Source organism: Heptranchias perlo, chromosome 1 (genome assembly GCF_035084215.1).
Source record: "Heptranchias perlo isolate sHepPer1 chromosome 1, sHepPer1.hap1, whole genome shotgun sequence".
NCBI classification, from domain to species: domain Eukaryota; kingdom Metazoa; phylum Chordata; class Chondrichthyes; order Hexanchiformes; family Hexanchidae; genus Heptranchias; species Heptranchias perlo.
Window position 1 is genome coordinate 136278358 of NC_090325.1, and position 15351 is coordinate 136293708.

A 15351-nucleotide genomic window follows, 5' to 3' on the forward strand; every position below is an offset into this window, starting at 1 on the left:
CCCACAGTGCTGTTAGGAAGGGAGTTCCAGGATTTTGACCCAGCGACGATGAAGGAACGGCGATATATTTCCAAGTTGGGATGGAGTGTGACTTGGAGGGGAATGTGCAGGTGGTGTTGTTCCCATGTGCCTGCTGCTCTTGTCCTTCTAGGTGGTAGAGGTCGCGGGTTTGGGAGGTGCTGTTGAAGAAGCCTTGGCGAGTTGCTGCAGTGCAATCTGAGAATGGTACACACGGCAGCCACAGTGCGCCGATGGTGAAGGAAATGAATTTTAGGATGGTTGATGGGGTGCCAATCAAGCAGGCTGCTTTGTCCTGGATGGTGTCGAGCTTCTTGAGTGTTGTTGGAGCTGCACTCATCCAGGCAAGTGGAGAGTATTCCATCACACTCCTGACTTGTGCCTTGTAGATGGTGGAAAGGCTTTGGGGAGTCAGGAGGTGAGTCACTCGCCGCAGAATACCCAGCCTCTGACCTGCTGTTGTAGCCACAGTATTTATATGGCTGGTCCAGTTAAGTTTCTGGTCAATGGTGACCCCCAGGATATTAATGGTGGGGGATTCGGCGATGGTAATGCCGTTGAATGTCAAGGGGTGGTGGTTAGACTCTCTCTTGTTGGAGTCGGCCGCTGGAGAGTTTTCCCCCTCATTCCCATTGACTTCAATTTTAGTAGGGCTCCTTGATGCCACACTCGGTCAAATGCTGCCTTGATGTCAAGGGCAGTCACTCTCACCTCACTTCTGGAATTCAGCTTTTTTGTCCATGATTTGACCAAGGCTGTAATGAGGCCTGGAGCTGAGTGGTCCTGGCGGAACCCAAACTGAGCATCGGTGAGCAGGTTATTGGTGAGTAAGTGCCACTTGATAGCACTGTCGACGAAACCTTCCATCAGTTTGCTGATGATTGAGAGTAAGCTGTTGGGGCGGTAATTGTCCGGATTGGATTTGTCCTGCTTTTTGTGGACAGGACATGCCTGGGCAATTTTCCACATTGTCGGGTAGATGTCAGTGTTGTAGCTGTACTGGAACAGTTTGGCTAGAGGCGCGGCTAGTTCTGGAGCACAAGTCTTCAGCACTACAGCCAGGATGTTGTCGGGGCCCATAGCCTTTGCTGTATCCAGTGCACTCAGCCATTTCTTGATATCACGTGGAGTGAATTGAATTGGTTGAAGACTGGCTTCTGTGATGGTGGGGATATCGGGAGGAGGCCGAGATGGATCATCCACTCGGCACTTCTGGCTGAAGATGGTTGCAAACGCTTCTGCCTTGTCTTTTGTACTCACGTGCTGGACTCCGCCATCATTGAGGATGGGGATGTTTACAGAGCCTCCTCCTCCCGTTAGTTGTTTAATTGTCCACCACCATTCACGACTGGATGTGGCAGGACTGCAGAGCTTTGATCTGATCCGTTGGTTGTAGAATCGCTTAGCTCTGTCTATAGCATGTTGCTTCCGCTGTTTAGCATGCATGTGGTCCTGAGTTGCAGCTTCACTAGGTAGGCCATTCGGCCCCTTGAGATCCTGGCTGATCTGATTTTTTCCTCAACTCCACTTTACCGCCCTTTCCCCATATCCTTTGACTCCCTTGCTGATGAAAAATTTGTCCAACTCAGCCTTGAATGTATTCAATGACTCAGCCTCCACAGCTTTTTGGGGTAAAGAATTCCAAAGATTCACGACCCTCTGGGGGAAGAAATTCCTCCTTATTTCCGTCTTAAATTGGCGACCCCTTATTCTGAGACTATGCCCCCTAGTTTTAGATTCCCCCTTGAGGGGTAACATCCTCTCAGCATCTACCCGATCGAGTCCCCTCAGAATCTTGTATGTTTCAAAAAGACCTCCTCTCATTCTTCTAAACTCCAATGTCTATAGACCCAACCTGTTCAATCTTTCCTTTTAAGACAACCCTTCCATACCCGGAATCAACCTAGTTAACCTTCTCTGAACTGCCTCCAATGCAAGTATGTCCTTCCTTAAGTAAGGGCACCACAACTGTACGCAGTACTCCAGGTGTGGTCTCACCAGCACCCTGTAGAGTTGTAGCATGACATCCCTGCTTTTATACTCCATCCCCCTAGAAATAAAGGTCAATATTCCATTTGTCTTCCGGATTACCTGCTGTACCTGTATGTTGACTTTTTGTGTTTCATGTACGAGGACACTGAGATCTCTCTGTACCGCAGCATTTTGTAGTATTTTTCCATTCAAATAATATTTTGCTTTTTTATTTTTCCTCCCAAAGTGGATGACTTCACATTTTCCCTCATTATATTCCATCTGCCAAATTTTTGCCCATTCGCTTAACCTGTCAATATCCCTTTGCAGACACTTTGTGTCCTCATCGCAACTTGCTTTTCCACCTATCTTTGTATCATCAGCAAATTTGGCCAGAAGACACTCTGTTCCTTCATCCAAGTCATTGATATATACTGTAAATAGTTGAGGCCCCAGCACTGATCCCTGCGGCACCCCACTAGTTACAGATTGCCATTTGAAAATGACCCTTTTATCCCGACTCTTTGTTTTCTGTTAGTTAGCCAATCCTCTATCCATGCCAGTATATTACCCCCAACACCATGAGCTCTTGTCTTGTGCAGTAATCTTTTATGTGGCACCTTATCGAATGCCTTTTGGAAATCCAAATATACTGCATCCATTGGTTCCCCTTTATCCACCCTGCCCGTTACTTCCTCAAAGAACTCTAATAAATTTGTCAGACATGATTTCCCCTTCATAAAACCATGTTGACTCTCCTTGATTGTATTATGAGTCTCCAAATGTCCTGCTACTACTTCCTTAATAATGGATTTTAGCATTTTCCCAATGACAGATGTTAGGCTAACTGGTCTATAGTTACCTGCTTTCTGTCTCACTCCCTTGTTGAATAGGGGTGTTAAGTTTGCGGTTTTCCAATCCGCTGGGACCTTTCCAGAATCTAGTGAATTCTGGAAGATTACAACCAATGCATCCACTATCTCTGTAGCCACTTCCTTTAAGACCCTTGGATGCAAGCCATCAGGTCCAGGGGACTTGTCAGCCTTTAGACCCATTAGTTTACCTAGTACTTTTTCTCATGTGATAGCAATTGTTTTTAGTTCCTCCCTCCCCTTTGCCCCTTGATTTTCTACTATTATTGGTATGTTATTAGTGTCTTCTACTGTGAAGACAGATACAAAATATCTGTTCAATTCCTCTGCCGTTTCCTTGTTTTCCATTATTATTTCCCCAGTCACATCCTCTAAGGGACCAATGTTTACTTTAGCTACCCTCTTCCTTTTTATATACTTGTGGAAGCTTTTACTGTCAGTTTTTATATTTCTTGCTAGTTTACTCTCATAATTTATTTTCTACCTCTTTATTATTCTTTTAGTCATCCTTTGCTGGTTTTTAAAGTTTTCCCAATCTTCGGGCTTACCAGTAATCTTTGCCAAGTTGTATGCTTTTCTTTTAACCTGATACCATCCTTGGCTTCCTTAGTTAGCTATGGTTGGTTCACCCTTGTTGTCGAGTCTTTCCTTCTCACAGTGATATATTTTTGTTGCGATTCACCCCCCTACAACACCAAAATGGCTTTAATCAAAGTTACAAATGACATTCTCTATGACGGTGGTCCATTATCCATCTTTGTTCTTCTCGACCTCTCTGCAGCCTTTGACAAGGTTGACCACACCAACCTCCACCGTCGTCTCTCCCCCATTGTCCAGCTCGGTGGGACTGTCCTTGGTTGGATCCACTCACCTCTCCTATCGTAGCCAGCGCATCTCCAGCAATGGCTTCTCTTCCCACTTTCACACCTATACTTCCAGAGTCCCCAATGATCTGTCCTTGGCCCTGCCCCTACATGCTGCCCCCAGCAACATGATCCGTAGACATGGGTCAGCTTCCGTATATACCTTGATGACACCTAGCTCTACCACTCTACTGCCTCTCTGAATCCCTCCATTGCCTCTGTGATGTCAGGCTGCTTGGAGTTTTGGTTGAGCATAATTTCTTCCAGCTAAACCTTAGTAAGACTGAAGCCATGATCTTTTTCCCCTGCCTTAAGCTTCGTACCCTTGCCAACAACTCCATCACATTACCTGGCTGTTGTCTCAGGCTCAGCTGAGGTTCTAATCTAATACCGTTTCCATCACAAAGACTACCTACTTCTGCCTCCATAACATCACCTGGTCCACCCCTACCTCAGCTCATCTTCTACTGAAACCCTCATCCATGTTTTTGTCCAGCTTCAGACTCGACTATTCCAGTGCTCTTCTTGCAAGCCTCCAATCCTCCACTCTCCGTAAACTTCAGCTCATGCAAAATTATGCTGCCCGTATCCCACACCAAGGGCTCAATTTTCGCACCCGCAATCGGGTGCGTTCGTGGTGGGGGAGTTGCGAAAATCGGGGATTCCCGGGGCAATTAAAGCCGGCGGGATGCCACTTAAAGTACTTAAACAGGTACTTCAGGTCGTTTACAGACCTGATTGACCTGATATTTTAGGAGGGCTGGGATTTTGAAATTAACTGAGACTGTTTCCCGTACTGGGGGAAACACTCCCAGTTCAAATGGACGTGTTGCAGCCATCAGCCTGTGGCAGCTGCAAAGGTCCATTTGACAGGTGGGGGGGCGGGGGGAGACCCTCACTCATTGCAGGAGGCCACTCTGTCACTTTGGACAAAGTTTGGCCTCCACCACCCTCCTCCTAACAATAAAATTCACCAACTTGTGCACTTACCCCGGTGTCCAGACTCATTTACCTACCTTGCGGACCTCCTCAAATGTACATCTTCTGGATGGGGGCCGCCGTAGCTGCAGTCATGACCTCCTCGGAGGACGAACAGCATCACCAGCCTCGCCTGCGATGCTGTCCACCTCTGATACGTGGAGCTCCACAACACAGTGCTGTGACACATCCAGCTGCACAACAGGAGGGAGGGCAACCGCAGAGAGATGCGTTGCAGAGGGCACTACCCTCGCCACAGGGTCTACAGACCGAGGCTCAGCTTCCTGGACCTCTCTTGAGCAGCAGTGCACACGGAGGCTCAGAGTCACTCGACATGTAGTCGTGGACATCTGCAGCCTCCTTCCTGCCGAGCTGCTCCCGGCTGGCCTGAGCACCATCTTTTTACCTGTCGCTGTCAAAGTCACCACTGCCCTCAACAACTTCTCCTCCGCATCCTTCCAGGGTGCCACTGGGGACATCGCCGACGTCTCTCAGTCGTCTGCACAAAAGAGCCCTGCAAATACACCTACACCCACTCTGCAGTGACACAATGGGTGGCATCAGTTGTGGGTCTTCATAATGATCCTCAGGAAAGGGCATTATTGCACAAACCAGACAAGATTCGCAAAGACGTGGCAGTAGTGGTGACAATATAATATGTTATGTGAGTTGATCAGAAATTAAATATAGGTAAACACCATGACAAACCCTCAAACACCCTTGTGCATCCCCTTCATGCTCACGACACGTTTGCCTCACGCTTCCTACTGCACATATGTGATGCATGCCCTGTGGCTGCAGCACAGGTAGTGGCAGGTTGAGTGAGGCTGACTGTGAAAGAGATGCATGAGAGGGTGAGTATGAGATAGAGCCATGAGATTGTATGAGGATTGGGTTGAGTGGTAGTGGCGGGATGAGTACTGGCGAGGTGAGTAAGTGCAGGTAAGATGAGGATGAGCTTTGAGTGGGTGTGAGGGGTGATGTGATAGAGTAGTGTTGGCAGTGCAGAAGGAGATGTGGGGTGGGGGCAGTGATGTGGCAGACGGAGGAGAGGGGAATGAGTAAGTGTACTCACTTTGGCTGACCTACTTAGGTGATTGAAACGCCTCCTGCACTGTATGCAGGTGTGCGATATTTTGGTGGTGCTGGTGACCTCCTCTGCCACCTCAAGCCAGGCCTTCTTGGTGGCAGAGGCAGGCCGCTTCCTCCTGCCCGCCGGGAGGAAGATCTCTGTCCTCCCCCTCCTCCTCACCCCATCCAATGATACCTGGAGTGAGGCATCATTAAACCTGGGAGCAGCCTTCCCCCTGGGCTGTTCCATGCTGTGATTTTTCCAATTCCTGCAGCATCAGTCAGTGGAGGACTGCCCCTTTAAATAGGGCTCCTCCAGCTGACAGACCTTGCTGCGCATGCGCAGTCCGCCCGCTGCGCAGCTTACCAGCGGGAAACCTGGAAGCACAGGTAAGTGGCTCCAATTAGCCTGCGATTCCGTGCGGAGCAGACTGATTTCACCGGGCGAGTTACCCACGCGCCCAGTCGACCCCCCGCTGAGAACCCGCCGCCCTGCTAATATCGAACCCCAAGTCTCGCTCACACATCACCGATTTCCTCATTGACCTACATTGGCTCTCGGTCCCCCAACGCCTCCAATTTAAAATTCTTATCCTCATGTTTAAATCCATTCATCTCAGTACCCTCCTCCAGCCCTACAAAACTCAAACTCTCCATTCCTCTGACTCTTACTTCCTGTACATTCACCCCTCCCTTCACCACACTATTGGCAGATGTGCCTTCAGCTGCACAGGTGCCACACCCTGGAATTCTCTCCCCAAACCCCTTCACCACCCTGTCTTCTTTTAAAATCCTCTTTAAAACCCACCTCTTTGGTCACCCTTCCTAATACATCCTTTGGTTTAATATATTCTTTGGTTTACCATCAATTATTTTGACTACACCTTGTGAAGTTATTTGGGACATTTTTCTATGTTAAAGGCCCTATATGAATGCAAGCTGTTGTTGGTGGTTAAATCCACAGTCTGAGATTTACATGTTCAGCTCCTGTGCTGAATGAGCTGACCACAACTAGGCTCGTGATGGGCCAATACGATTGGTTTGACTGGGCAAGAGAGGGGAGAAATCAGCCAAGGTTCCTCTGCTGATTGTGTCCAGTGACCCCTGCTGGAAAATGTTTGTGTGTTGACGTCCCATGAAGACAGAACTGGGCTTAGCTTTGATGGCCCCCCCTCCCCTTATAATCAAATTGTCTGTTGACACTCACTATCTAGGCTCACATGTGACCATCTTGGTAAGGTACTGGAGGTAAATTAAGAGGAGAAAATGAAGTTAGCCAAGTCTTCAAGCCAGAGGTCATAGTGGAGACGATACCAAAACATGTTCAGTTGTAGATAGTTTACTTCATTTTCAGTACTGCATGAAAAGACTGAAACACTTTATAATTGTGCAACTGTTGTTTGATTTTGTTTCTGCCCCTCACAGAGGTGATTTGAAACAGAGGTCACATAAAGAAACGGACAAGTGGCACTGAGAGGTTCATAGCGCCCCAGCTCTGGTCTGTGAACAGAATGGGGTTCTGGAATTTGCTTTTATTGAGAATCCTAGACATAGGGCCAATGTCTATGGTGCAGGACTCCGCTTAGGTTGAAAAGGTTATACTGTACTAGTAAAAAACTGAGGTTAAACTTCCAGCGCTTCTGTATTGTGGTGCTCACAATTTTCTGATCATTGAAGGTAATGATTGGGAAACTGTAAACACCAAAAATTAGATGCACCGATCTCTCCACGCAGTCCTCTGATCTGAGCAAGACTCTAAACCTGGGCCAGATTTTCTGAAATTTACCCGCTGTAGATTGTGGTAGGAAGGAAAGACTGAGGGAGATAAAGAGTATCAGTTTTGATGTCCTGGAAAAGAATGAGTTGAGCAGAATCGCAGAGCCGGGGGGCGATATTCGATTGCTGACCACCCCTTTTTCAGGTGTGTGAAAAACAGGCAGCCAGCAGTTGAATATCAAGGGGAGGGGGCCCACTCAGCCATTGACATCCAAGGCCTGCCTAATGCAATATTCAGGCGGGTCTGTTAATGGGCGTGCAGCACCACCCCCCCCACCCGCCTAAAACAGGCGTAAGGCTGCTTAAATATGCAAACCAGAGTCCTACGCCAGCGGTCGAACCTCGACTGCAAACTTCAGGCACAAATGGGTGGAGTGTCCACTGCGCAAGCTCTGCCCAGCTTTACCAGGCATAAAGTAGCCTAATCAGTGGTCCTTAAAGGGACTGCTAGAGGCTGCTCAAAAAAAAAGCCCAGCAAATTTTGAGTTTTTATTTTTGAGGGCCCAGGACAAGCAGGGGTGCTCCTCCTGGGCCCACAATAAAACTCCGGCTTGCTGTCAGCCCGTTCGAGGGACTGCCCAGGATTGCCTCCCAGATCTGACCTACCGGCCAGCTCAGCGTAGGAGCCGGGCGATTTCCCGCCCCCCCCCCGCAAACAGCGAGCTGCTACTGAGCGCCTGTTTGGCACCCAGAGTTCACCAGTGGCACTTGAACGAGGCCCAAAGCCAAATTTGGCTCTGGCCTCAGGCCGGCATTGACTGTTTTGGGCGCAAGTCTAATTTCTACCCCTTCCCATTTTTCATGGGTGTATGATTCTACTGCTGGACTAAGAGTGCTCTTCCTGGCCCCACAGAAGTACTGCTACTGGCCTGTGCTCCAGCATCGGCTCCCCCTTAGGCCCAACCTCCTCCGAGTCTAACTGTTATTACAGTGATATGAATGGCAACCATTCCGACTCAGCTGTGCAAGCAGCTGCTTACTGGGAGTGACATTTGTTTTTGCCTTGGTGGGGGCGCAAGGGCTTCTCGGGTTTGCCGATGAAACTTATTCAATTCAAAGATGGTGCTTCTGGTAAGTGAATGCTTATTTCTAAAAATGAGTCAGATCAGGTTCAAAGCGTCGTGAAGATTTTATTGAAGCCCATGATAAGCAGCTGCTGTTATCTTATTTCAAATTATAAAATCAATGTCTTATAAGAATATTTTTGCATTCGTAATTTCAAATTTAAGAGGACTTGTGTAATTATTATTAGCAATGTCTTTGCCGCATGCTGACAATCTAAAGTTGTCTCAGATTTGTTTAATCACGAGTAGTTGTTATTTAAAAACTCCTGCTAGGCACCGCAGATATTTAGGGCGGCCATGAAAAGTGGTTTCAAATGTGGGCTCTGTTTTTAAAGGCTTGCTGTGTGTGATGTTTGTGTGTATGACTACATGGGAGTGAGTGAGAAACGGTGAAAATGTAACCAAGGCAGGATGGTAATAGCCTGAGCTTGATGGAGGTCTCTGGTTTTACCTTCTCGTACTTCATCGATGCTCTTATTAGTAAGATTGTCTATGGTGGCTTCGTCCAAGCAAGTCAAAGACTTGTAATTTCTGGGCTGCTTCCATTTTCGGTTAGGTCCCATCTTGATGTGCTAGCAGAGAAGTAGTTAAAAGGAACACATACGATAGCCATGGGGATACAGTGACAGACAAGCCCAACCTGCAGCCCATCCTGTAGTTGGTCATGCAGTTAGGTTGTGTTACAGTGATTTGCTTTAGGAAACCTTTACTTAATGTAAATGTGCCAAAGGTTTCAGTTGAATATGTCCTGCTGGAGATTGGACATGCATCGTCAGCAATGAAGGTTGTCTGAGGATATGGCAAGGATCAGCATTAAATGTGTAGAAGGTTTATGGCATGCACACTTGGCAGGTTGCTGCCATCTTCCATGCCTGTTCTCAGGGCCTCTGGGAATGGTACCCAGCATTGACCCTGGCTAGGAATATTGGGCTCGATTTGATATCCTGGGTGGGAATGTGGCAAGTGTGACCGTCCAGGAGGGCAGCAGGCAGGCTCGGCCAATTTTAACATCATTAACTGGCTGCTTGACGACTTCCTGACCAAAAGAGCGCCCAGCTGTTAAAATTGGGTGGCAGGTGGCCGCCGTCGTAGAACTGTGTGAAGTGTTCCAAGAGAGGAATCCCACTCGGGGAAGGGGTGGAAGCCCAGTGCAGTGGAGGCCCACGGTTTCCTTTTAGGACCTGGAGGAACACTCCTGCTCCTCCTGGCCCACAAGGAAACTCAAAAAATTTCTAAAAACTTGCCGTGCTGGGCCTCTTCTGGCCCAGGCAGGTTTGGCCTGGCGGGGAAACCACCACTGCTCCCCTGCTCAGGCCTCGGGTTAAAATCGCAGATCAGGCCGTGATGATGTCATCGGAGCCCAATCTGCATATTTAAAGTGGATCTCGCCGGCTTGGTATGGGTGACCTCACCACTTGCAATTTAAAATTGCAGTCAGCCAGATTGGGGCAGCAAAGGAATGGGTAAGACTCCCACTCCCTTTGAACTTCCCTCCCCCCACCCCACCTGGTTTCCATCAGGTGTTGGGGGGGGAAGGAGTTAAAATCATCCCCATTGTCTCTGAAAGAAAAACAAACAATTCTGGGTTATTTAGCTATTTTTTATACTGTCCTTCTGAGTATGTGCTCTCGAGTGCCAAACAGGGCTATCCTTCTCACACCCACCTCATGCAGCAGCACCCCCACTTTACCAGACCTTGAAGCTCTTGGAGGAGACCACTGTGGATATCTTTACCTATAAGAGCATTCAGGAACTATAGTGGAGGGGTTTGAGTACTGTACTGTTCCTCACTTGCCCACGGATTCCTTTTCCTACCTCAGCATTTGTTTTGCCAATCCATTAGTTTTCGACAGCTCCTCCAAATCACACATCATCCTGACTTGGATGTATATCAGTGTTCTTTCATCGTCGTTGGGTCAAAATCCTGAAACTACTAACCTATCGGCACTGTGGGAGTACCCTCACCACCCGACTGCAGCGATTCAAGAAGGCGGCTCACTACCATCTTCTCAAGGACAACTAGGGATGGGCCTTGCCAGAGACGCCCACATCCCAAGAATGAATTTTTAAAAATACAGCCTTTGCTCAGGCCAAAAAATTATTCAGCCAACTTGACACGACTTATCTTTAAGTGGCTAAATTTCTTCATGTCAGCTGCAGCCCCTAAAGAGCTGCTAATTCACTGGATGTTCAATCGGCCTCGTCTTTTGCAAACTCCCAGTTGGAGGCCCAGTCTAGGCTGCAAGCTTACCCTGTATATGAAAGTAAGGTTAGACCAAGAAAATATAGCAGGGCTGGTCTATCCTACAGTATCCAAGCAACAGTATTTGATTATGTGTCCTGATGGAAGCTGAGACAGCTTTCCACAAGGCATGACTGCAACTTTGCTGTAAGTAATCAATATCACTTAAGTATTACTTCTTGCACAAGGCAGGCAAAACACAGCTGAGTTACTTCGTGACATATATGGTTAGTGGCCTGTGTACCTTTGGGCATTGCATGAAGTGCTTCTCCACTTGAACTACATGAAAGTCTATAACTGTAACTGTGGAGTTAAAATTCAACCTTGGCAGGGGCACAAAACGGGCAATAGCAGAACGACTGCCCGTTATACACCCTGCCCGATTTGCCTTTCCATTGAAGTCAGTGGACGATCTGCTAACGCCTGTTTTGCGCCCCCATCAAAGTTGAATTTCACCCCCTTCATGTCTAATGGGAAGAGACAGCCTGTCTGATTTGTTCTGTCACAGTGACTCAGCAGACAAACAACATGTTGTTCCCAAATATGCACGCGGGCGCACCAGATCACCTGAGCGCTGCAAATATTGGAAAATCGGGCAGGGTGGAGCGCATACCTTAAAGAAACCTGCCCGATTTTCCCATAGTTGCTGCATCCAAGTTGATTCAGTATTCCCAAGAGCAGACATGGGAAAATCTTCCCTTACAAATCTGATTTGAATCATCATTGGGAAGCCACCTAACTTTAAATGCACCCATGAAATTAATCCCTAAGGAAATTATAGATAGTTTTATTTTTTGCATTTCTATTTGTGCTTTATTTTGTTTTACTTATTTTTCTGAGAAACGTAAGAACTATTTGGAGCTTCAGTTGTTTTGAGTAGAGCTAGTAGTCTGTGGGTGTTAAGTGTAAGTTATAATTAATGAGCAGTTGCACATTTATTGATATTAGATGTTAGGACTTATTTTGAAAACTGACATGATAAAGGTATAATTACACTTCTGAAGTGCTATATTCATCAATAATATATATGCTCTCAAATTTATTACTGTGCTTATATTCATTATGTTTTCAATTGGGATTTCTGCCCAATAAATCACAGATTGGGTTGTAAATTATTTTAAATTTCACAGTGTAGATGCTGCACAAATAGACAAATGGCATTTTTATAATTTTTTTTGTAATGTTATTGTTATTTGCAATTGGACTTATACATTATAGGAGATGAAAGAGTGCAATAGGGAATGATCTGACATTGAGGTTTAGACCCATTGCTGGGGTGATACTGAAAGCACTCTGAATTATGCCTGATTCATGCTTGACCTGGTCTCAAACAGCTTGATGTTGACACCGAGTTCAAAGTGAACATAATTATCAATTCTCCAGTGCTGCCTTACCACATCTTGATGAACACAGATACCCAAAAGGAGCACATTTTTAAAAATACTTTATTTCTAATTATACCTAATAGTTTTCATTTCTTTTCCTAAAGTTTAATAGAGTGGGCGAATGGGTTACAAACTTGGATTTCTGATGCCTTTCCCATTCACTGATGGAAGATGTACCCACTGAAATCTGAATTGGTCACTGTTGGTTCCTTCCCTCCTTCACACAGATCACTGCTAAGTGTGGATGTGCTCCAAGGTTTCTAGATTTTGAGACATGGATGCTAGGACAATTTGAGCTTTCAAGATTGAGATAGATAAGCGTATGAAGGGATATCGAGCAAAGGCGGGTTAATGGAGTTGAGGTAAAGATCAGCCACGTACGAATTGAATGGCAGAGCAGGCTCGAGGGGCTGAATGGCCTACTCCTGTTCCTTATGTTCATGTGACAGGGATGGATCAATACTAAAGACGGCTACTCAGATTAATTTAAAAGCCTTCCATTAGATTGTCAAGGGTCAATTACATGCCTCTCTCTCTCTCTTGACAACCAGGGACCACATATACTCTTCCAATAGATAATCAGGCAAAACTGAAGTAAGTGTTTACACCACCACATATAAATGGGAACAAATAAAAGAGGCATCTAACTTTTGAAGATATGTCCAGATAAGCCGCGGACATTCACCAGGGGTCAATTTTAACTGTTCCCGCTGTTCGGGAAATGGGCAGCAGTGGGTCGGTTGCTTTTTTTATGCCCTGCCCACTTTCCTTTCCATTAACTTCAATTGAAAGGAAAATTGGGTGGCTGTAATCAGGCAACTGACCCGTTGCCGCCCACTTCTCGTCTGGCAGGAACGGTTAAAATCATACTCCTGGGTTTGAGATACAGAAGCAGGCAATGATATTGCTTTTGTTTGATTTCATCCTCTATTCATGCTCACTATGGGGGCAGACCATCCAGATGTGTTTGTGCCTTTGAATTTCTAAATATTAAGGCACCTCAAACAGTGAAACAAGGAAAAGTCAGACTGTTGACATTCTTAGTGTCCAGATTGAGAGCAATATTGATCAAGGCCTAGGGGCAGGTTGATTATATGCCCTCTTAGTCAGGAAATAATGAGTGGTACAAGAGCTGAAGAATAAAAAAAACCCCAAAAAGTAGAAGAGAAGATTAATATAGATTTGAAAAAGTGCATGTGAAGCCCATCTTAATCTGATTTTGATGATATCTAGCTGCTCCCTATTAAAATTTGAATTAGCTCAATTAAGATCAATTTGCAGTAGTACATAGACATTTTTGGTTTGAGCAGGCGTGACAAAAGCAAAGCATTTTTGCCTTTAAAGTTATTTTCGGACTTTATTTGCTGCTCCTGACGCACACACGGCTAATATTTATTTCTGCTGGCTGTTTCAGCTACAGGGATATATATCATGGTCTGGCAGGCTAGAGGCATTAATAAACATCTGAGGCTGAGTTCTTGCTGAACAAAAGAAAGTTTAATACCAATGTCAACAGGGGCGGACTGGCCATATGGGAAATTGGGAGATTTCCGGCGTGCCCCTGTGAATGGTTCCATAGAGCTGTATTATCTACCGAAGATGAAGCTGTCATATGGCGGCCTGTGATATATTCCAGTAAGCTGGAGTACATTGGCAAGGATTCTTTGTTCAAATATGGGGCCTTGCTAAATTTGCCTAGATATTGGGGAAGATAAAGGTACACTTTGGGCATAGGGGACGTGAGGCCTGCTTATCAGAATGGTCTTTGATACTGACCCCAAGGAGAATGTCCAGTGTAAAAACCCAGAAATATAACAAGTAGCTGTAGTAGGTTTCAGACCATGGGCCATAGACCTCAAGCCTACAGTTGATACTTTGTTTGGGATGGGGAAGCAAGACACCTCACTTAGCAACCGCGATGAGATAACTAATTAAATTCATCAAATAAGCCTGATGAGCTTTCTAATATCTATATTTCCCAATTAGGAAAACTTAACCAGCTCCAGAAAACAGAATATCCTATGGTCAGTGAAATTTTCTTTCAGCACCACTGTATTATTTTCCTCGAGTTTGTTCATTTTCATACTAATAATACACCAATTTGATGTTAATAATCCAAGGATTTTCAGGTAAAGATATGTATGCATTCTCACCACCTCTGTGTAAATAACAGAAAAAAAGTGTTTACAATAAGAACACTCTATTCATGTATCTGTCCTTGGCACCATACTGCACATTAAGCCGTATTACTGAGAGTCACAGTCTGGAAACCTTACTGATTGTGTTGCAGTTTTCAGAAAAAGCAGCTAGTTGTTATACCATCAATACTTCCGATGTTACAGTATGAGTTTGTCAGATCTTTTCTTTAAACTAAGATTTTTTTGCATTATTTTCTGTCTCAGTATTACAATGGTGTAGAGTTACACGATTATATCATTGCTGTTTCATAGTACAAATCATTAGAGATTAAAAGGGAGTTTATTTTTTAGATATTTTTTCAGCTCCTCCACTAAATTAAAAATGTTTCTCCTGAGGCTCCCTTTCTCTTCTTATAGGCATGGATAATCTAAGAAGATAGTTTAATCTGTTGTCTGGGGCTTCATCCACTCATTCTTTCATGAAAAAGTGTTCCCTATTTTACTGCCTCCTAGACTGGCAGCTATGTGTGTTCCTGTAGCATCAATTTACCTTTACACTGGTCACTCTGGGAAGAGAAATCAGTGCAAGGCCACCTTTTGGAGATCTTGGTCTCATTTTTAGGAATTGCCATGAGTTTTGCATGGGAAGAGGATGCTGTGCTGCATTTTGGGAGGGGTTTTATCAGGATGTCAATGAGTCACCATTCCCCAGAAGTATAGCCAAGGTGGGGTATAAAGTTTATCTGGTCTGGGTGTTTTAGGATACAAAGTTATTTTGACTCAGTGTTTTGATAATGCACAGCGTATATTGTTGTGGAGTTTCTATTTGTGTAGCAGTTGTCTTAGAATAACATTCTAAAAATAAGTATGAATCTGTTTTCCTGTACATCTAATGTGTGTTACATGTCATGAGTCCAGTGATAGCTCTTTGTGTTTATTAAAGCTGTTTCTATTGAACTGTAAGCACTTAATC

General features: G+C 45.4%; 1 protein-coding gene across 2 annotated transcripts in view; it reads left to right on the forward strand.

The window, feature by feature from the left end:
* Positions 1 to 15351, forward strand: part of sorcs2 (sortilin-related VPS10 domain containing receptor 2) — a 598225-nt gene that overhangs the window by 508189 nt on the left and 74685 nt on the right. The window lies entirely within an intron of this gene.